General features: G+C 40.2%; 1 protein-coding gene across 5 annotated transcripts in view; it reads left to right on the top strand.

Moving 5' to 3' along the window:
* The window catches only part of CTNND2 (catenin delta 2), a 1,245,479-nt gene that overhangs the window by 104,467 nt on the left and 1,117,742 nt on the right, over positions 1 to 23,270 (top strand). The window lies entirely within an intron of this gene.

The raw sequence follows: 23,270 nt of genomic DNA, 5'->3' as shown, positions 1-23,270 counted from the left end.
ATACAAAATCCTGTAGGAGAGCACTTCAACCTCCCTGGCCACACTACAGCAGACCTTAAGGTGGCCATCCTGCAGCAAAAAAACTTCAGGACCAGACTTCAAAGAGAAACTGCTGAGCTTCAGTTCATCTGCAAATTTGACACCATCAGCTCAGGATTGAACAAAGACTGTGAATGGCTTGCCAACTACAGAACCAGTTTCTCCTCTCTTGGTTTTCACACCTCAACTGCTAGAACAGGGCCTCATCCTCCCTGATTGAACTGACCTCGTTATCTCTAGCTTGCTTGCTAGCATATATATATATATACCTGCCCCTGGAAATTTCCACTACATGCATCTGAGGAAGTGGGTATTCACCCACGAAAGCTCATGCTCCAAAACGTCTGTTAGTCTATAAGGTGCCACAGGATTCCTTGCTGCTTTTACAGATCCAGACTAACACGGCTACCCCTCTCATACTAGATATAATTTATACTTTTTTAAAATTACCAATAGAGATAATTACTCCAGCCAGGACAGGTTAGGCATTTTAGAACTCACTACTCAAAGAATTAAATTTAAGTGTAAGAGAGAAATAAAGAGTATGAAATATATAGACCAGTCAAAAAACTAAAATAACACTAATTGAAAGAATAAAATTACTGAGAATATATGTGCATTGCGGGAAGTACCAAGAACTAACAACAACAGTGCTGGGAGGTGTGTCACACAGACAGTGTGTATGTGTGTATGTGTGAGAGAGAGAGAGAGAGAGAGAGGGAGACACACCCACACACACCCACAAAGACTGTTTGTGCTGGCGTACTGGGGAAGTTTCTGAGAGACACCCACCCGCTGTCTCTTTCAGGCACTCACTGAAAGCTCTCCTACTCCTGAACCATGTTCCTCCACCCTCTTTCTGCAGAGATGGGGTACATTAGCAGGGGGGAGGAGGAGAGACAGAGTGTGTGTGTGTGTGTGTGTGAGAGAGAGAGAGAGAGAGACAGACAGACAGACAGACAGACAGAGATAGAGATTGTCTGTATTAGCTGCTGGGGAAGTCTCTGAGAGACCATATGCTGTCTCTTTAAGGCACTCACTCACCCATAAGCTTGTTCAGACCTCGGAGCGTCTCTGAGTCTTGCACCTGTCCCCTCTACCCTGTTCTGAGGAGATGGGGTACAGGAGGCGGAAAGGGGGACACTCTGACATTAGCACCCTCCTCCCGCACTCTGGCTCTGCACAGCCAGCAGGAGGGTCCCAGGAGCAGCTGCAGGAGCAACATGGCTGCAAAGCAGCAGGCAGGTTGGTGGAGGGGCACCTGAACACATGTTGCCAGCTGAATGTGCATGACTCTTCTAATCAGCTGTGCGGCACTTGAATCTCTCCTGGGCAGCAGCCCAACCACGCAGCTTCCAGGGAAAACAGCTTATGAGTGTAGTATATAAAATAAAATACCTTGGGTCTAACAAGTTTGTTCCCTGGAATACAAATATCTAGGAAAGGGATCTGGATCCAACTTTTTTTTCCCCTGGAATACAAATATCTAGGAAAGGGATCTATTTAACTTTAGCAGGAATCACCAATGTATGGCACAAAAACTTTTTGGGAGAAATTTGTTGCCCAAGTTTTTCATTGCAATGGAAGCTTATTGAAGTTAATGCTCTTTTAGCAACAAGTAGCAGAGACAATTTCATAGAAATTTTTGAATTGATAGATGGATATCCTTACTATCAAGATTTAAATCATAAGGGACAGCAAGATGGCTCCAGAGATGTAGCTTTTGTAGATAGCCAAGATTTTCAGAAATGGATATTTAAATTTAGGGTTCATAATGCTATGTCTACACTAGAAAGTGGTTGTTGATATATCTATACTGATACAGCTATATTTGCAATCCTCTTAGAGGGTAGCTTAGCTCCTACTGGCAAAAAAATTGTGCTGCTGCTATAGCTTATACAGTTTCCTGAAGAAAATAAGCTATACTGTCAAAGGGACTTTTTTTTGCCAGCATAAGTGCATCTACACATGGACTTTTGCCAATCTAGCTATGGGGATGACTTTTTCACACTTCTAGCTATGCTGGCAAAGATTTCAAGTGAAGACCAGGCCTTAGTCCATATTTACCAGCATAAATGGCCTGATTTTCAATAGTTTTACTCCAAAAGTCTGCTATTTGTTATTGCTGCTTAAGAAAGCTGTGATTGGAGTTAAAGATCTGCATTGGAGAAATTAGATATTTGCAGTATGGTGGAAGTGAAAGAGGAATTTGTTTTAGAGGAAAGAACTGTATTGGTGCATATATATATCATGATATATTGTCTGTAAGAGATGTGATTTTAGGTTTGTGTGGATGTTAATGTCACCAAAATTGTTTTATTTATTACTTCTTGCATTGATAAGATATGCACTTGAGCAACCTTAACTCTAAGGTCTTATCTACACTAGAAAACTCATTAGAATTTCTCTACCTTTGCTACCATTGGTTCATTCCACTAATGGCAGCAATGGGGTGGGAAAGCTAATGTAGATAAGTGCAGTAATCATCAGCATTTGAAGTCTCTGATCACGTAGGTCTGCTCTGAGCAGGGCTGGATAACACAGTGCTTAGAACACCAGGAATTTTCTGTGCTCATTCTATAATGGCATCTGCACCTTTGCTGATAGGGAAATTTGTGGGGGAGGGCAAACTAAGTTTATTGTCAAAGTTAATAAAGCTTCTGTGGAATTGTCCCTGCTTAAGTGACTATTTATGCATGTTGATAGGTTCTTAAATTATAAAATCCTTGGTACAGGTACTGTCTCTTGCTCTGAGATTTAGCACAGCACCTAGCACAATGGGTGTCCAATCCTAATGTGGTCCTCTGGGAGCTGCTGTACTAGAAATGTTAAAACATATTTACATGGAAAACTATGAAAACCTATGTAATAGGGCAGAGGAGTGAGAGAGCTGAAGAGAAAGGGAAGCCTAGAACTGGGGAGCTGAGAGTACAAGGCTGATAAACTGGACTAGGCAGCAGGGTGAAAAAGTCAGCATCTGAGGATGGAAATCATCCATGAAGATCCAGTGCTGTGCTCGTCTGTAGAGTGAAAAATAAGTTAATCATAGCAGAAATAAGCTAAATATTTTTTGACCTGAGAGCTTCTCTAACTTGCATCAGCGGTAACAGACCCTTAATAGCTTTTATGCCAGCCCAAAGGTCAGCAGAGCACAGCATGCTTCAGCCACACTGTCTGGTCTCCAGAATAGGTAGCAAAGAGGCACCTATGCCAGCCCTATGTCAGCATAGGATACCCTCACATAAAGGAAGAGGAGTGACTGTATATAACTTCATAAAGGAGCTATTATTTGTCTTTAGAATTCTGAAACTACAAAATAGATTGGGAGAATGCCTAGTTTTAGGATCCCACCAACACTTAGGCCAGGTCCACACTACAGCGTTAAATCGATTTAAACAGCGTTAAATCGATTTAACGCTGTAACCGTCCACACTACAAGGCACTTAAAATCGATTTTAAGAGGTTTTAAAATCGATTTCTGTACTCCAGCTAAACGAAAGGAGTAACCCTAAAATCGATATTACTAAATCGATTTAGGGTTAATGTGGACGGATATCGAAGTTATTGGTCCTATTCTTTTACTGAGCTACCCAGAGTGCACCGCTCTGGAAATCGATGGTACCCTGGGACCATGGACGCACACCACCGAAGTAATGTGCCCTAGTGTGGACGCGTAAAATCGATTTTATAAAACCTGTTTTATAAAATCGATTTTACTAATATCGATTTAAAGCTGTAGTGTGGACGTAGGCTTAGGCATGAGCTCGTCACTGGGCTTCAGGACTTAAGTGCTGTGGAGACTTCACTGGCAGAAATGTAGGCATTTAGGGACTTTGGGTGCCCACAGGGTTATTAATGTTGATTCTATTTCAGCTACAAGGGCTGCTTTAGAGCACTTGAAATTTAACCCTCCCTACACCTTCAAACAGAGATGGTCCCAGCCACTATAAGCCCTGGGGACAATTCAGAAACATTAAGAAGTTTTCCCTCCGGACTCCCAATCTTAAATTCTAGGCACAAGACCATCCTTGCCCTCCTAAATCCCTTCCCTCCTTGTAATACAGCTGCTCCTGAAAGATGTGTCTGTAGTATAATCTGGTGAAGAGTTCCTTGGTGCCTGTAAAAATAGTTACAAGTGACATTTCATACATCCTAACAAATACAACACACAGCTGTCTACCTATAGAGATCTACTCACAGGACAGACACCTCTATCCATGTAGAACCCCACTGTGTGCAATATTTCTTTTAAAAGATGTATTTAGTGAGAGTTTTGTCCAAAGTTAGTTATATATCTTCAACCAGAGTCATGGTGCTAGTTTCTGTAACTTAGGGGTACATTTTCAGACAGTGCTAAGAGAAGTATTCATCTGTTGTTCTATGCACTTGCGTGTTTCATACCACTTTTTGTAGAGTCAGTATCATTGCCTTCTTGCTTATACATGTAATTCCCCCCTCTGTTATTTGTAGGGATCTTGTACTGCCACAGGTAGGAAAAATATTTTTAAATTAGGAAAAATGCTGAAAACTAAATAATTGCATGGTGCAGTCAAAGTCAGGCGCAGAACCTGAAACTACTTTTAACTATTTTTTCAAACTGACTAAATTTCATATTGTCCTTAAATAGTGCAGGAGTATACAGCATGTATTCACTATATTACCAAGCATAGCAAAATTGCAATCATGCAAGATTAAAGTGGCTTTTTCAGAAAACAATTACTACAAACTAGGTGATAGGTTTTGGTAATACAGCAGAAAGCTAATGTAAGGAGGTATCATAGCCCATTGTCTTTTGGACATCATAGCATTTAGAAGCAGAGAGAGGAACAGAAAGAAGGATGCATGGCAGGGCTTCTGGTATTTCCCCGTCTCTCTCCTCCTATGGGGCTGGTATCTCTACTCTGGAAGTAATCTTAATGAGATAACAGGTCACTAACCCCAGAAAGGCTCTTTCAAATTTCTTTCCTATGGATCAGATTCTCCTGTTGCTGGGTTTAGACAGAATGATATCACTTGTTGATATTAAGACCAATCTCTCTCTCTCTCCTTATTCTTTTAGTCTAAGGCTTTGTCTACACTAGCACTTTCGTTGGTCAGACGTCTGAAAAAACACACCCCTGGCCAACATAAATTTCACCCACAAAAGTGCTGGTGTGGACAGTGTGATGTCAGAAGGAGAGCATCTCCTGCTGACATAGTTACCATCACTTGTTGGGAGTGGTTTAATTGTGCTGGGGAGAGAGCTCTCTCCCATCAACATAGAACAGCTACACAGGAGACCTTACAGTGGCGCAGCTGCAGCCGTACAGCTGTGTTGCTGTAAGGTCCATAGTGTAGACATAGCCTAAGGTGTTTGCACCCCTTTGTTTGAGACTGCTAACCTAACTGTTCCACAGTACACTCGTGTATATAGAGAGACTAATTATAGCCTGGAATAATTAACAAGGGCTTGAAGGGACCTAGCTGAGTTAACACTTTCCTTCCAGTTTCAAATGCAGGTTTTAACATTTACAAGAAATCAAAATAAAAAGAATGTAACATTTATATTAAAAAATTGCAACCTGTCAAGGCAATATGTGGAATCACGTGAAGTTTATTGCATGTAGGTAATTCCTGAACTATTACATATTTATTTAAAGTTTGATATGACAGTCATTTCAATTGGAAGAAAATGCCAAAGGATGTGAGAGCTCCAATGCCACTGTGTCCTGCTCTGAGAGAAAAAACAAACAAAAAAACAAATGGTATTTAAGGATTTCAAAGAGGGTCATCAAACAGGAGAAAGGTGACAGATTTGAGTAAGTTGGAAATGTTTATCCTGTAGAATAGGGAGGCTTGGACATGAAAACCACCATCAATCTGTGATTGATGAGATAACATTAGAAAGAAGTTAGATGACTGTGGCATAATTTAGTCATAAAAAGTAATCTATGAAGGGTTCCTATTTTTCCTCAAAATGATTACGACAGTCTTGGGTTGAATAAATGACTTTCATATAGCGTTGTCAAGGATAGTTGTTGTAACCATTCACTATAGTTTCCCTCTAGTCACTATTCTGTTTTAAGATGCAGCAAGTGGTTTTATTATTAGTAGCAGTAGTAGTAGTAATATTGCCTGTATTTATTCCAGGTAGTATCTTTGGTGGAGGTAAGGACAGCAGTGAAGAGGGATTATAGGCAGAGTGGAGCAGGAGAGGATGGAGAAGGCTGTATGACACCAGATCTGTATCATCCTTAATGCTTTTCTTCTCTGCCCTGTGCCCTCTTGGGATATTCTGGCATTGCTGAAGAGAGCCCACACCCCATGTTGGGAAATACTACTTGACTGTGCAGCTGAAGGTAAAGATAGCCTTATACATGGTGCAGATAGCCTTATAAAAGCACAGAGAATTTATCCTTTGCTGCTACTAACAAATAAACTAAAGCAATATCTGTTACTTATATATGGCCTGGGAATATAGGATCTGTAATAGGCAGCTTTCGAAGGAGACTGTACTGTTTCTATCTACTTTGCCATTTGTATGTTTGGCTAAATTGTCTCTATTATCTAAAATTCAGGAATGTAGTTCTGATTGACTGCATTTACTGTAGAATCACCTGAAGGTTTCTGTATTGTTAAATTTAACCATAAGGAAAATGATATACCAAGTTCCTTTTGGGCTAGGTGAATCTCTTTTCTGTTCTGCTTAACAATTAAAGAGCAAATCTCTCAAGACTGGCCAGGTGCAATATGTTTTTATTCAACTTAAAGACCTAAAGAGCAGCTCAACTTTGCACATTGTGTGCAAATGGCATCCTGGGTTTCCATGTCTGTGGTGTCTCTCTCTCAAGATCACATTTGCTCAATGCACAAGAAATTCTTTTTTCTAATTCTAAGCTCTTCAAACTCAGTGTGGGATCGGACAGTGAAGCTGTGTTATTTCTGGTTGGTGAATCTTCACCACAAATAAATAGGTTCTGTAGGCAAAACCTTGTCCTCCTTTACAGCCGTGCAACTCCCTTGTCTCCAGTTGTGAGTAATGGTAGAATGTAGAATTTAGTTCACAATTCCAGTTCTAATGTGAGAGCCAACATAGAATCCAGCTCATTCTCCCACAGGTATACTGGCTGTGCTCTGCTAAGAGGAGTAAAAGGTAATTTAATCTTATTTTTGTGACTAAAATAAACAGATAAAAACCTCTGTTAATTCATAGCAGACATCTTGAATAAAACAGTGCCATTTTTGCATAGTCACTGTCTGGTCATAACTAAATTACTCTCTCTAGTGGTGTCCTCCTGAAGTGTTATTCAGCAGAATGCCATTGTCCGTTGCTCAACAATTCAGTTTCATTTGCTTTAGATTTTTCCCCATTGCCCGTGATAGCTTTTATCTAGTGATAAAACTAGACTGCATTCATAATTCTCATCCACCTCATAGGAGATGATCTAGCAGTATTGGGCCTAAAGTGATTAGTTGTTAATAGAATATGTATGTATATAGTTGGGACAGGGAGGAAATCTGTATTGTAGAATCATGTAGCCTTACAGTAGCAGGAAGGGGTGTCATTTTCTTGTTTATTTTTATTTTATTTTTACAGGAACTCACTGTTCAGTGGAAACTCCCTTGAGGAGAGGTGGGATTCTATGTCTCCAGGACTATATGTGTAGTCAAACTTAAACCTATGTGTCCATATGCTTTAAAATGTACAGCAACTTAAACCAGCAGGATCAGGTGATTCCTTCTGTTTCATTGTGAATAAGGGAGCACATCTGAGTTCATTACATGGATAAAATATCATTTAGATGGGGTGAAGAGATGTGGGTATGCAGCAGCTCTACTCTACTCCACACCATGTGACCATTAGCAGCCACCTATGCAAATAGCGCAATTTTATAATTGATGCTGTTGTGGAAGGTGTAGGGGATAGAACCAAGCAGCAGACATTGTCTCTGCAGCATGCTCCTAGAAGAAAGGTCCTAAGTTACACAGTAATGCATAATACCAGCTCCCTCCGTCAGTGTGCAGCTGTGGTGGGAGAACCAATGGCAGTGTGGCAGCCAGTTTACATCAGCCTTATTGGCTCCAACTTTTGCTTATTTTAATAAACAATTTTATATTATGTTTGTTACTTTTTAACACCATTCTCTCTCTGCTTCCTTCCTCCCTGCCTTCCACCCAACAAAATCAAAATTACCATCATGGAAACAGGCCTCTGTGCAACATCACCGTAGCCCCTCCCTGCCCCTTTCAGGTATTTAACAGCTATTGGGCTGCTAGGAGAGAGTAGGTACTTCAATGCCCCTTAAAATTCTTACCAGCACCTGTGTAGGACTGCAAGAGGCAGATGTGAGATGCTTGTTGTCTCTCTCTGTCACACACTACACAAGAGCAGCTGGAATCTTACCCTTTGCTAAAGAAATGCAGCTTCATGGGGTGAGACCTTGGCACCTGAATATTCGCCATTGCTGTGTAATTAGGATAGGTTTTGCACAATGTACATCTTGTGAGGTGTCATTCTAAAAGTCTTGATCTGCTAGACAGTAATGTCTCATTGGATTGTATGTGCTACTGTTGTATGTGAAGTTATGAAGTTTGACTATGTATGTGTTACTGAAACACGTTGTGAGGTTGAGAACACCCACAAACAGCCTTTCAGGTATGACACGAAAAAGGCCAAACAATGTTAATGACTTATTGAGGAAATGTATATAAGCACAAGGATTACCCCAGGAACTGTGTACAACAGAAACCTTTCAGAGATTGCATACACAGTGGGAACTGTTTGACCCAGGTCAGAGCAAAAGAGCTTTCCAGCAAATGGGAAGAAAATATAAAAGGGGAAGAATGACATGATGGTACCTCGCTCTCCCTGCAACAACATAGCAGCAAAGACTGAACTGTGGGAAGTGATGCTCCTAGGCTAGCGGGATTTTAAGTCTGTGTATGAAAACTTGGGAAAGCCAAGGCAGCTTGTGCCTTAAGAATCTGCCATCCTATTTATCACTCAGGATGAGAATTTGCTAATTCATATCCTACCTATCTAGTATGTTAAGCTCAGTTTGTGGGTTTGTTTATTTACTAAGGTAATCTGCTTTGATCTGTTTGCTATCACTTATAATAACTTAAAGTCTATCTTTTGTAGTTAATAAACTTGTTTTTGTTTTCGCTAAAAAACTGTGTGTGGGGGCAGAAAGCTGTTGCATATCTCTCTCTCCACATTGGGGGAGGGCGTCAGTTTTATGATCTTATGCTGTACGGTTCCCTATGCAGTACAAGAGGGTATAATTTTGGGTTTACCCTCCAAAGGAGGGTATGTGCCTTATGTACTGGGAGGTGCTTTAGCTGAGCCTTCCCATGTAGAGATGATCTCAGCTTCTGTGTGAAGCTGCAGCTGGGTGTGCCCCTATCTGTGTGTTTACTGGTGAAGGAGCAAGCTTTGAGAGCTTTGAAGTTTATCACAGAACCACAGTGTGAAAGGGAGCCCAGGCTGGTGGGTCAGGCAGGCTCAGTGGTACCCCAGTTCCAAGTGGCACTCTGGGGGGAACCCATCACACATGTTATCTTCACAAAAAAACAATCAGTGTGTTTACCCTTTTAATCTATTGCATGTGTTTTGTGTACATATTGGCCATTCACTAGACAGCTTGTCCTTTTGAGATGCTAGAATTTTAAAGATAAATGTCAAATTTGTACCCTGAAATGCATTGTACTCTCATATTTTACTTTAAAAAATACAGCTCTTAATTAAAAACAACTCTCAAATCTTAATTGGAAATGGTCATTTCAAATTTAATACATCTGAGCGCAGTAAAAAGTGCAGAGTGACAGAGCAAATTAATGAAATTAATGTGTTAAATAATTTTTAAAGCAGTGTTTTGGTGGCAAGGAATTAAGTAATCACTGGATTGTTGGAAAAATCTAAGATTTTTTTAAAGTATTTGCACTGAAACAAGTGTTACATAGCCTTAAGACGTTCATCAATTTGATCATTTCAAAAGTGTAGATCTAGACAAGGATCCCAAGCTGTCCTACTGTACTGTTCATTCCTACCATACTTTCTTAGCATAAGGATGTTTGCCTCATTATAGTTCATAGAAAGCAACTTTTATCCACTGCAATTACAGTCAATTTCAGAAGGTTTTGTATAGCTGATGTAGAGCCTCTGTCAATATTTCTTTTTCAGGAAACTGCCTGTGTTTATTGTGAGGCATTTCAGAAAACATGCCCAGATAAACTATCCTTTTATTCTGTTTAATAGCCTTTTATATCATTTTCTGATCTGAGTGTGACAGCAAAGAGAATGCAATATCACCATTTCTAACTCTATTTCCTGAATTTTATGGGGCTAGGTAGGGATTTTAAATTCCTTTTCAGCGTTCTGTTCAATTCTGGTTACTTGCTATCTTCTTAGATATATCTGTTAAAAAGGTCCCAAAACCTCTCCTTTATGGCACTTAAAAAACTTTTGCACAATTTGCAAACTGAGACTGGTAAAGTAGATTTTTAAAGACATTTCCCCTTGCTGTTAACCCCACTTCCTGTTACCTACATATTTCTCTCCATCAGTTCAAGTCTTTCTGGTGTCTATGTTTGTTAACCAAACTTCTAAGCTAACAAAAGTTAATTGGACAATATCCCAGGCTTTTGAAAGGATTTTCACTCAGTAGTTGCAGAACTACTTTATAGACGTTTAGGACTGTAAATGAAATTGAGTTGGACAATTGCGAAAATGAAAAAGGCAGCATTTATGATAGAACCCAGAGTTACGAACTGACTAGTCAACCGCACACTTCATTTGGAACTGGAAATACTCAATCAGGCAGTAGCAGACACAAAAAACAAAGCAAAACATATACAGTGCAGTACTGTTTTAAATGTGAACTACTAAAAAAAATAAAGGAAAAGCAGCGTTTTTTTCTGCATAATAAAGTTTCAAAGCTGTATTAAGTTAAAGTTCAATTGTAAACTTTTGATAGACTAACCATAATGTTTTATTCAGAGTTACAAACATTTCAGCCTGGGTGGTGAGTCTAATAGGGAGGGGAAGGCAGTGGCTCCCCAAACAGCCCCATGTTGCCCCGCAAATGCTCTGTCTGGAGGGCCCCTCCTGCTGCTAGTCCAGGCAGGCTGCTCCATTCTTTTCTGGGAAGGAAAGCTGGCTGGGATTAAGGCCGCTGGGACATGGGATAACTGGGGCTGCCCAGTACTGGGGTGGCCCCCGGCACTGACGCCGCACCACCCAGTGCTCCAGGGCTGGGGGGAACAGGGTCTGCATGCCACCCACCTCTCTGGCTCAGGGAGGGGCTGTGCATTGCCTGCCCGGTGCTCTGAGGGGCCAGGTGTGCACTGCCTGGCCGGTGCACTGGAGCTTGGGTGGGAGGTTGACGGTTGTGGGGAGGAGGAATCTGGGCTTGAGGGGGAAGGGAGCAGTAGGAGCAGGGCCTTAGGTGGAAGGGTTAGGCCAAGCTGGGGGGCTAGCCTCCCAGTGCTGGAGGTTCACCCACCTCCCATGTATTTCAGAGTTACAAACAACTTCCATTACCATGGTATTGGTAATGCTGAGATTCTACTGTATCTTATCAGGGTAACAACTGCTTATTGAAAGATTACGTTACAAGGATAGGAAATTCACATTTCATTGCAGCATGGTTTGGCCAGTTATCAAAAATACATACCATAATACAAAAATATGGTCCAACAGAAAGAGAAGCTTCATTTTTGTTGTTGTCACAGCATTGTAAGGACAATCAAACTAAGGAGGAACCAAGAGAGGAGAGTGTGACAAGGAAGAGGGAGTGATTAAACAGGTATTGAAGGCTACAGTGATCCAGGCTTGCTCAGAAAGAGGTCTTTTGGAAGCATTTTCAGAGAGAGCAGTTTCAGTGGAGTGAGGTGGGCAGATGCCAGTTTGAAGGAGATTATGAGGAGTTACATGTAACAAAAATCAAAGCAGAAATTGTGCATTGTCTGTTCAAGGAATGTCAGGAATCAGAGGCTGCAGAAGAGCTAATCTCCAGGCAGCCTCATCAGTACAGCTGGCCTGCAGCAGGCTGCCTGATTAGCCACACCACCTGATTGGCAATTAAGCCAGCAGCAGCAGCAGCAACTCATTGGCTTCTTATTGCTGATGCCCACCACAGTGCCTGTTCCTGTGCTATGTTTAGGACCGTACCAAATTCACAGTATGAAAAAACACATCACAGATCATGAAATCTGGTCTCCCCTGTGAAATCTGTATATTATAGCATAAAAGTATACAAATGACCAAATTTCACAGAGGAGACCAGCATTTCTAAAACTGGGGGTCCCAACCCAAATTGAAGCCATGGGAGGAGGAGGGTGGTTTGCAGGGTCATTTTAGGGGGTTCATGGTATTGCCACCTTTACTTCTGCACTGCCTTCATGGCTGGGCGGCCGGAGAGCGACGGCTGCTGGCCAGGCACCCAACTCTGAAGGCAGCAGCGCAGAAGTAAGGGTGGCAATACCATACCATGCCATCCTTATTTCTGTGCTGCTGCTGGCAGTGATGCTGCCTTCAGAGCTGAGCTCCTGGCCATCAGTGCCACACTCTGGCCATCCAGCTCTGAAGGCAGCACCGCTGCCAGCAGCAGTGCAGAAGTGAAGGTGGCAATACTGCGACCTCCCTACTATCCCCTTTTGGTTCAGGACCCCTACAGTTTCAGCACCATGAAAATTCAGATTTAAATATCTGAAATCATGAAATTTACCATTTTTAAAATCCTGTGACCATGAAATTGATCAAAATGGACTGTGAATTTGGTAGGGCCCTAGTTCTCTTGTTCCTGCTGCTCCTACCTTGTTCCCAGCCTTTCCTCTGATCTGTCCCTGCCCTGAACCCTGTCCCCCTTGCCTGGCATCTGGCTTGATCCAGTTTTTTCCCTCTGGTTTGACCTTTGGCTTTGGCTCCTGACTACTAATGCCTGCTCAGACCACCAGGCCTGATGCCCACTCCAGCAACTAGGCTAGACCATCCTCATCCCAGTCAGCTGACAAGGAGCTTAGAAGTAAAAGGAAGAAAGGAGTTTACTTGTCAGTTAGAGAGAGAGGTGGGACCACAGATAATTTATTGAGGATATTGGTTACTACTAGATCTTGCTTTTATGCTAGAAGAGCCAAAGCACATATTTCAGGTCACAGCTATAATTATAAAATCCTATCATATTCTTCTGTATAAGGGGTCTTATTTCTTCCATTATGTTCTCTGCATCCCCTCATTTCTCATCACTGTTAATGAAAATCCTAGTTTTTGAAATTTGTTAACCTCCCTTATTTCTGATGCTATTTCAGTCCACCTCATACCCATTTTATTTAATTTTTAATCAAAAAGGCCACATTCTTCCTTCAAATCTGCATGTTTACCTGTCAGCTAAGTATGGGACTATAGATATGTATCTGAGGGTAGAACACTGCCTTCATTCTCCTGAAGCAGTGACTTCTATCAGTCATTCAGAAGATGTCGGGCCAAATTTTGCTCACACGTCGATGAACATTATTCTGGAAAGTTTCCTTCAGATACTGGGCAGTCCACAAGCCACTTTCCCATACAGAGAAGAAACATAATGGTGGGGTGGGGGAGAGAGAGGAGTTACTGAAGCCCTGAAACTTCAGGAAGAATCTAAGGTAGGAGGAGGATTCTTTCCTAACCAACTTCACTAGAGCTCCCGAGAACACAACTGGGCTACTTGGGCTGCATACTGAAGAAGACTGGTTTGGAAATATCTGCGACCCTGTGCAAAACCTGAGATAACTCTGTCCATAGTAGCAGTGCCCAAAAATCAATGTGAAAATTTCTTCCCTGCTCGCCTTACCAAAATTAATTTGCCATACCAGCTGAGTAGGAAGGGAAAATGGCCATGGCATAAGTAATTAGTCCAGATATAAATTGGGATGGGATCCCCAGGGTGCAGCCTGGGACTATGAGATCAATGTGCCCCCTTAACTCTCCAGTCTGGGCTGTTTCTCACAATGCTTTGCTAGTGACAAGTAGCAAACCCCTTCAGGACCTGTTATCACTCAGCGCAACTGCATATGGAGCCCCACACCCAGCTAGATTGCATGAATGCACACAGAGCCACTCATGAATCACACAGAGAAAGGCACTAGACAAATCGCCCCCCAGCTCCCAGCCTTGTACATCAGGAATATACCATCTTGCACTGCTCAAGACCCCCAGTTTGAGAACCCTTGCTATAGAAAGATGTGATCTATTATAAATGTCTTAGCTATTAAAAGTGAAGTTAATTTATTCTGGTAACACCTGGGGCCCATTGTTAGGTGTCTGTAGAGTGTTGAGCACAAAGAGACTGTTCCTGCCCCAAGTCACTCATAGTCTATGTTGAAGTTGGGTTTCCCCTTCTGCCAGGTGAGTGCTTTAACCACCAGGCTATAGTATTGCTTTCTTGCTCTCTCTCTCTCTCTCTCTCTCTCTCTCTTTTTCCCAGTGACTGTTCAAGTATTTTATACAAAATGGAACACTTGCCACAGGAGAAGTGGAGAGAGACTCACCCTAGAATGCCCGGTGGTCTGGTGGTTAGGGCACTCATGTGGAAGGGAGGAAACCTACCTTCAAATCCCCTTCCAAAGTGAGGAGTCAAAGTTGGCTCTCCCACATCCCCAGCAAGTGCACCAACCACTGGGATAAAAGTCATAAGGTGGACTCCTCCTCTGGTCATTTTTGAATGTAGTCTGACATATTTTTATCTATCTATAAAATTAATTGTTGAATTCATGTCAAATTCACAAATAGTTTAAAGTCAACCGAAGTTGCTTTTTTCATTGCAAAAATGATTTCTCTGAAAAATGTAATCCAGCTCTAATTATAAATAAGGCAAGTCACTCTAAAGCTAACATTTTCAAAGATGCCTTTAATTCTGAATGTGTGTGTTTATGAGTGTTTGAGACACTGTGGTCCTGATTTTCCAACATGCTGAATATCTGTAGCTCTCTCTTATGTAAAGTTATGGGTGTTTGGGATGTCTGAAAATCACGTACAAGGTATCTTCAAACTGGGGACCCAAAACCAGAGGCTATTTTTGAAAACAATGATCTAAGCACAGAATTAGCACAGAAACTGATTCTTGGATGTTGCTGCCAGCCTCCTGGACAGGGTGAGATGCAGGGCAGGAGTGTTTTTGCAGATAAGGAGCTTATAAAAGGTCAGTGTATTGGTCATGAGGGATTTCAACTACCTAGTTGTGCTTTGGTACAACTAAAGAATTAATAATATCCACAGAGATCTCCAGGATTTCTTTCTTATAGTGTATATTTACTGACTAATAAGGACTAAGGGCATTTCTGGACTTGATGTGCTTGATTGACCATGTTAGCATAAGGGCTCCAGCTTGGAACCATGCCTTCAGGTCTAGCCATGATTAGTAGTAGTTTATAGAAATGTTATTTCACCATGATGTTGTCTAACACCATGCAGAGAGTTTTACTTACCGTCTTGTGCTTAAGAAAAAAATACAATAAACATTTTCTCAGGTGCCCCTTTTCTGATCTACAATGTGGTATTGCCCCTGGATATCCAGATATTTGGAGATCATGTGGCACAACTGAATATATATTTAACATTTTGCTAAATGTGCATCTTTGAGTTGCAGTGCTTTGCTTCCTGGGCATTAGCTTGGTTAAACAGCTGTCAAAATCTGCAAAGTGGATTTTTAGTTCACACCACTGCTCAAATTATGGTTTTATTTCCACTTGTAAAGAATTTATTCTGAATCAATGAATTCCTGAAACACTCTTACACTGAATCATCAGCCTTCCTCATAAAGGATCAAATGCTGCCAGCATAAATAACCTCACATTTTGTGGAAGACAAGGACACACTCGAGCATAAGCTTTCTCCAGTACTGAATTTATTTTAATAACAAGCAAATAGACTATTTACTATACGTGGGGCCTTGAATTCTCTGTAATTCTGCAGTTGCAGAATTCATACCTTCCACAAAGCTCTGCTCCATCTAAGTTCTGATTTTAAAATAGGCCTCATGGTTCTGAGAATAACCTTGAAAACGCAATCTATTTCTGACTGCTGCCGTGATATCTGCCTGAGTGCCTAGCTAGCCTAAGGCTTAGCCTAAATTTAAAAGTTAGAGTAAACATAGCTATGGCACACAGGGGTGTGAGAAATTAACATCCCTAAGTGCCATAGCTAGGCCAACCCAACCCCTCATGTGGATGCAGCTAAATTGATGGAAGAATGTTTGTGTCAGCCTAATTTCCACCAGTTTGGGAGGTGGAGTTCCTACAGCAACTGAAGAATCCCTTCCATCGCTCTAAGTATCTATACTACAGTTCTACAGTGGCACAGTTATGGTGGTAATGTGAAATAGGTGGTAATTCTGAAACCAAAACATCACAATTTGAATGTCAGCGTTAACTAATTCAGTTCAAATTGTTTTAGCAAAAATATCCCATTTATTGTAGAATCCAAAATCTCCTCTCTTTACCCCTTTGGGTACCATCGGTCTCATCTTTCCACTACCCAAACTTTCAGCTTCATACTTACAATACCTACAATGCACACTGAAAACTGAAAATGTGGAAACAGCATAAAACAAATTGAATTTTATATGCAAAGTTACTGTACTGACTGTATAATTTGCATATTTAATTAAATCCTCCATTTAAAATGTCTAAATGAAGCTGACACAACATTTCCAGTTTGTTGCACCAGGTTACTGCAGAATCCAGGGATCTTGCTGGAAAATTTAGGTCCATCTTGCTGACTAGTATAAGGGGTGTTAACTATGCTCTGTCTTAATGATCCCAAATGATCCATTCTCTTTCCACACAAGGCTCCCCAAAATGGATTTGTTTTCAATTACAACTGCCGCACAAATAATTAAAAGTAAAAACAGAACAACTAATGAAAGTTCAAATTGAAGATTGTGAATAATACTGATTTGGTTTTTCATTGGCTGAGTGCTTGTTCTTATGTATGCAGTGTTGTTTTAGTCCAGGATATTAGCAAGAGAAGGTGGGTGAAGAAAATATTTTATTCAACCAACTTCTGTTGGTGAAAGAGACAGGCTTTTAAGCTACACAGAGCTCTTCTTCAAGACTGGGAAATTTACTGAGAGTTTCACAGCTAAATACAAGATAAATAGTTAGCACATATTCTAAGGGATTATTCAAGGTAAAGTGGCCCATTAACACCCCTGTAGGCATAGGACAGGGGTGGGGGTGGGGAGTGAGTTACAGATGGTTGTAATAAGCCATAAATCCAATGTCTTTATTAAGATTGTGATTTAAAGACACTGGATTTATGGCTTATTACAACCATCTGTAACCCTCTGTGACAGGTTGGATCACAGAACCCCCCTTGGGAACTGCCAACTGATGTGCCAAGACTACTTCTACTCCTGCTTTCCCTGCCAGCTTGGGACTCCAGCACCCTGTCTTGTTGAGCCAGACATGCCAGTCTGCTCCAACACAGACCCGGGGTCTGAACCACGTGCCCCAAAGCTGCAGACTTAACTGAAAGCAACTTACAGAAGTGTTCCTTTCTTTAACACTCAGATGCCCAGCTCCCAGTGGGGTCTAAACCCCAAATAAATCTGTTTTACCCTGTATAAAGCTTATAAAGGGTAAACTTATAAATTGTTCGCCATCTATAACACTGGTAGAGAGATATGCACAGCTGTTTCCCTGACACACACACACACACACCAGGTATTGATACATACTCTGGGTTAGTTAATAGGTAAAAAGTGATGTTATTAAATACAGAAAGTAGGATTTAAGTGGTTCCAAGTAATAGCAGACAGAACAAAGTGAATTTCCAAACAAAATAAAATAGAACATGCAAATCTGTGCCTAAGAAAACTGAATACAGATAAAAACCTCACCCAATAAGCTTCCTTTTACAGACTAGTCTCCTTCTAGTCTGGATCCAGCAATCACTCACACTCCCTTTAGTTACTGTCCTTTGTTCCAGTTTCTTTCAGGTATCCTTGGGGGCGGAGAGGCTATCTCTTGAGCCAGCTGAAGACAAAATGTAGGGGTCTCCTAGGGGTTTAAGTAGACTTTCTCTTGTGGGTGGAGACCCCCTCCTCTCTCCTATGCAAAGTCCAGCTCCAGGATGGAGTTTTGGAGTCACATGAACAAGTCACATGTCCTTGCATGACTCAGTTTTTACAGGCAGCAGCAGTGGCTTACCTGCTACCTTGAATGTCCTCATGTAGACTTCTTATGTGGATTGGAGTCTCCCAAGTTCCATTGTCCCTTAAATGCTTCTTGACTGGACACTTAACTTGCACATTCCTTTCTCAAGAAGCTGACCAAATGCTTTACAAAGGCTGCTTAAAAATCAAGCCAGTGCCCAGCCAATATTCATAACTTCCAATACAAAAATGATACATGCATACATATAGGATTAATAGATTCAGTAGATCATAACCTTTACAGAGATATGTTATATGGCATATGTAGCATAAAACGTATTCCAGTTATATTATATGTACATTAATAAGCATATTCCCATGAAGACTTATGGGGTACACCGTCACACCCTCTAACCCACTTTTTTGTCCTGTGACTACAAGGGTGTTAAGGGGCCACTTCACCTCTCTTGGCTTCATGGCATTCTCTGTGCTTGAGAATTTTGGGTGTAGTGATTCTTTCCACTATATACAGTTAAGAAGAATTCTTAGTGAAACTCCATGAATACTGAAGCTAAATTGACTCTATACTCTTAATATTGCCTAACACAATAGGAGCAGAGGAGATAGTGTCAGGAGTTATTCATAGAGTCATGGATTATAAAGCCAGAAGGGACCATTGTGATCATCCAGTCAGACCTACTGCATAACACAGGCCATAGAACTTCCCTGCATTAATTTGTGCTTGAACTAGAACATCTCCCTTGGGGGGAAGAGGAAAGGTACAATAATGAATTTAAAATTTTGGTTAATTACACTCACTGTTAAAATTTTATGCCTTATTTCCAGTCTGAGTTTGTCTAGCTTCAATTTCCAACCATAGTACCTTATTATACCTTTGTCTGCTAGATTGAAGACCCCTCTGCTATCAAATTTGTGTTCTCTATGTAGGTACTGTGGTCAAGACTGTGATCAAGTCACCCCATAATCTTTTCCTTGATAATATGAATAGATAGAGTTCCTTGAGTCTATCAATAAGGCATGTTTTATAATCCTATAATCGTTCTCATGGCTCTTCTCTGTACCCTCTCCAGTTTTTCAACATCTTTCATTAATTTCAGACACCAGACTGGCCACAGTATTCCAGTAACAGTTGCTCTAGTGCCAGATGTAGAGATAATATAACCTGTGTACTCCTATTCAAGATTCCCCTGTTTATACATACAATGATCTAATTAGCCCTTTGGGCTGCAGCATCACATTGGGAGCTCATATTCAGCTCATTATCCATCATAATCCCCCCAAACCCTATTCAGAGTCAGTGCTTCCCAGGATAGAATCTCCTAAGCTGTAAGGATGGCCTTCATTCTTTGTTCCTAGATATGTACGTTCACATTATTCCAGCTGATAATCATATTGTTTACTTGCCCAGCTTACCAAGTGATCCAGTTCACTTTGTATCAGTCACCTGTCCTTTTCATTATTTATCATTTCCCAGTATTTGTGTAATCAGCAAACTTTATCAGTAATGGTTTTATGTTTTCTTCCAGGTCATTAATAATACAATTGTTAAATAATATAAGGCCAAAATCTAATCACTGCAGGAGCCTACAAGAAACACACCCATTTGATGATAATTCTCTGTTTACTATTGCATTTTGAGTCCTATCAGTTAGCCAGTTTTTAGTCCATTTAATTTGCCTTGTTGACTTTTTTCTTCATTCTAGTTTCTTAAGCAAACTGTTGTGCACTACCAATTCAAATGCCATACAGAAGTCTATGCAGTGTTGTTGTAACTGTGTCAGTCCCAGTATATTAGAGACACAAGATGGGTGAGATAATATTTTTTATTGGACCAACTTTTCGTGGTGTGATAGACAAGCTTTCGAGCTTACATTGATAGCTGGTATCTCTCGCCAGTAGCTGGTTCAAGAAAAGGTATTACCTCACTGTATTTCTTACGAAAGTCTAGGTATCATAGAATCAAAGAATATCAGGGTTGGAACGGACCTCAGGAGATCATCTAGTCCAACTCCCTGCTCAAAGCAGGACAAATCCCCAGACTTTTTGTTTTGTTTTGTTTTGTTTTGTTTTGTTTTGTTTTGTTTTGTTTTGTTTTGTTTTGTTTTGTTTTGTTTTGGGATCAGTGGTATTATCTTTATCAACCAAACTTGTATTCACATAAAAAAAAAAAGATATTCAGCTTGCTTTACAAGATCTATTACCCCCCATGTTGATTGGCATTAATTATATTATCCTCCTTTAGTTTGATTAACCAAATCCCCATATTAGCCATTCAGTTATTTGGCCCAGGATTTAAGTCATATGGATAGGCCTATAATTACTGGAGTAATCCCGTTTACCCTTTTTAACATTAGCTTACTTCCAGTCTCCTGAAACTTCTTCAGTGTTCCAAGACTCATTGAAAAAGAACATTAACAGTCCAGAGTTATGGTCACCCGCTCATTCAGAGTTCTCTGTATATTGGGTGTTAAGCACAAAGGCACAGTAAACCATCCCTTTCAGCAGAATTTTCCCAGTGAAGGAGATAATTTTCTTTTTTGTATTCTCTTCCTTGCTTGAAACAAAATCTGCCTTACTGTACATAGATGAATGGAAAATTACTTATATTTTTATGCAAATGAACATTTACATTTGGTATTCTTTCTTCTCAGTATCTTCACTACAGTTCTCATTCATGCATTCAGTTTATACAGTAAAATTAAATCTATTATTCATAATGTTATTTGGAAGATTGACTTGTGCATATCACTTCTTCGTTTCTTATTGATCTATATTCTTTATGACATGCATACTGCATTGAAAATGTTCTGTATTATAACTGTAGGTAAGGATGTTGATCCACAGAAATATAAACCTATGGCTACATGTAAGGGCTGAGGATTGGGGAAGGTCAACTGATTGCATAGCACCATTCACCCTAACCCTGTGGAGGTGAAAAGGATATATACGGTCCTTCCCATGCTATCTGTATATTTAGGCATCTAAATATCTTTGTAAATGTGGACCAAGATGCATATAATTTTTTCATTCAGTGTTGCCTGATCCTCTAAATACTTAAGCATGTGCATAGCTTTACTCACTGAATTTAAGTCAATGGAATTTCTAATAGGATTAATAATAATAATACTTAGTTCTTTTCAGCAGTACATCTCAAAGCACTTTACAAAGGAAGGTACTTACTGTATCCTCTCCATTTTACAAATGTAAAGAATATAGTTCTATGTATGCCTAGACGTTTACAGGATCAGGACCTGTCTGTGTTCATATAAATCAGTACACATTCATCCAAAAACATACACAAACTTATACATAGTATCTCAAAAAATATATATATAAAAAAATTGGGCAGTATTACCATGCTTACACTATAAATATATGGCTCTGAATTATTTCAGATGCTTCCTTATTTGTATCCATTAGAACTAACCCTTCCAAAGTAGCTGGGCAATTTTAGACAAATTTTTGTTTTGTTTATTATTTTTATGTATAGTATAAAAATTGTACACTCTACCATTAACTTGTGAGACAGTGAAGACAAAAATAATCTCTGCTGCAGCTAAATAGCAGCATTACATGATTTATTTCTAAGTTTCTACATGGCACCAGAACACCTCACACTAGTTAAAACATACAAACCCTGGGGGGGGAAAAAGGTCTTTTTAAATGACACATACCAAATCAGCTCACATACATTGCCCCAACCAAAGGCCTGAACAAGTAAGGAAAGCTGTTACTTTGCCCTGAGACTTGTGAAATGAGGGCTCTAACAGCTTGTCAGAGGGAGCAGGCCCCAGAGATCTGGACTCTAAAATGATAAATTCAGCTCCAAGAATCAACAGCAGAAGAGACAACAGTGGATTGTAAATGTCAAGCTGGCACTTAACGGTAGGCATCTTTAAAACTTCAGCATTCACCGCTCATTTATACCTACAGTGAAAGCAGTATCATCTTATATCAAGAAGATACAATAGTACTGGCATCACTTGAGTGCAAATGTTGAGTTTTAATGTTTTGCACTCTAATAGGAGAGGTATCATTTCACATATAATAGTCCCTGATCATTCAGAGCTTTAAAGAGCATGAACCAACTCACTGAGTTGCGCTAAAAAAAAAATTGACATTAAAATCTCACTAATTTTACTTTTACAGGAAATTAATCTTCAGTTTTACAGAAAAGTAGACCAAAGGAAAATACTAAATACCATCGTATAATAATAGAGGGCAACCTACTCCTTTAGGCTGTCATCTACATGCATGTGCAACCCGGGAAAGGGTTAATGTATACAGGAGAAGACATGTGGAGTTCTGTCTGTATATTCTTCTCTCAGTACTTGTGTCCCTGCTGAAATCCTGGGACTCTGAAGGTTTTCTGAGTGTACGATTTTCCTCTGTACTCAATCTTGCTGAGTTAAGAAGAAAAATAGGAGTAAAGATATAAATTCTTAAACTCCAGCTTCATTTTTGCAAAATATAACCATCCTAAAGGTTTGCATTGGGCTATGAATTTGTGGGTGCACAAGCACTCTGATTTTCTTAAATATCTGCTTTCTAAACCCAATGGACTTGCATTCTGACAGGTGTTCAGAGTAGAAACAAGTGCGTGGAATAATTTTGGGACAACTGTTGTACAGAAACAATATACTGTATATGCCATATTAACAGTCATCCAAAATTATGGCTGAATGATTTATTTTGAATAAATATACTACCTTGTTAAGACTTGGATGACAATCTGTAAATGACTATCATTTGCCCTAAGTTTATTCTATCTGTTTTATATTTTAAACTACAATTATTTCTACTGAGCAAAGTAACTGAACTCTCATATTGTGCTCTTCATTTGTACTCACATCTACACATCACCCTGAGAACCACCTTGTGCCATCTTAGTGTATTCACTGGGGGGAAATGATTCCAACTCCAGGCACTGTTCAACATATTTTTCATCAAAGTATTCTTTAACGCCAATGCAAAAGTTTCCAGCTATTTAGTTCAGGAGGAGGAGCCCTCCTTTATATATTTATATGGACTTCTATATTAATTAAGATGGAATATATGGGCAAACATGTTAACATAACCCAGTTGGTGTCTAACATGAAA

Source organism: Gopherus flavomarginatus, chromosome 2 (assembly GCF_025201925.1).
Source record: "Gopherus flavomarginatus isolate rGopFla2 chromosome 2, rGopFla2.mat.asm, whole genome shotgun sequence".
NCBI lineage: Eukaryota > Metazoa > Chordata > Testudines > Testudinidae > Gopherus > Gopherus flavomarginatus.
The sequence above is the reverse complement of the archived record's forward strand: the minus strand, read 5'-3'. Positions and strand labels throughout refer to the sequence as shown.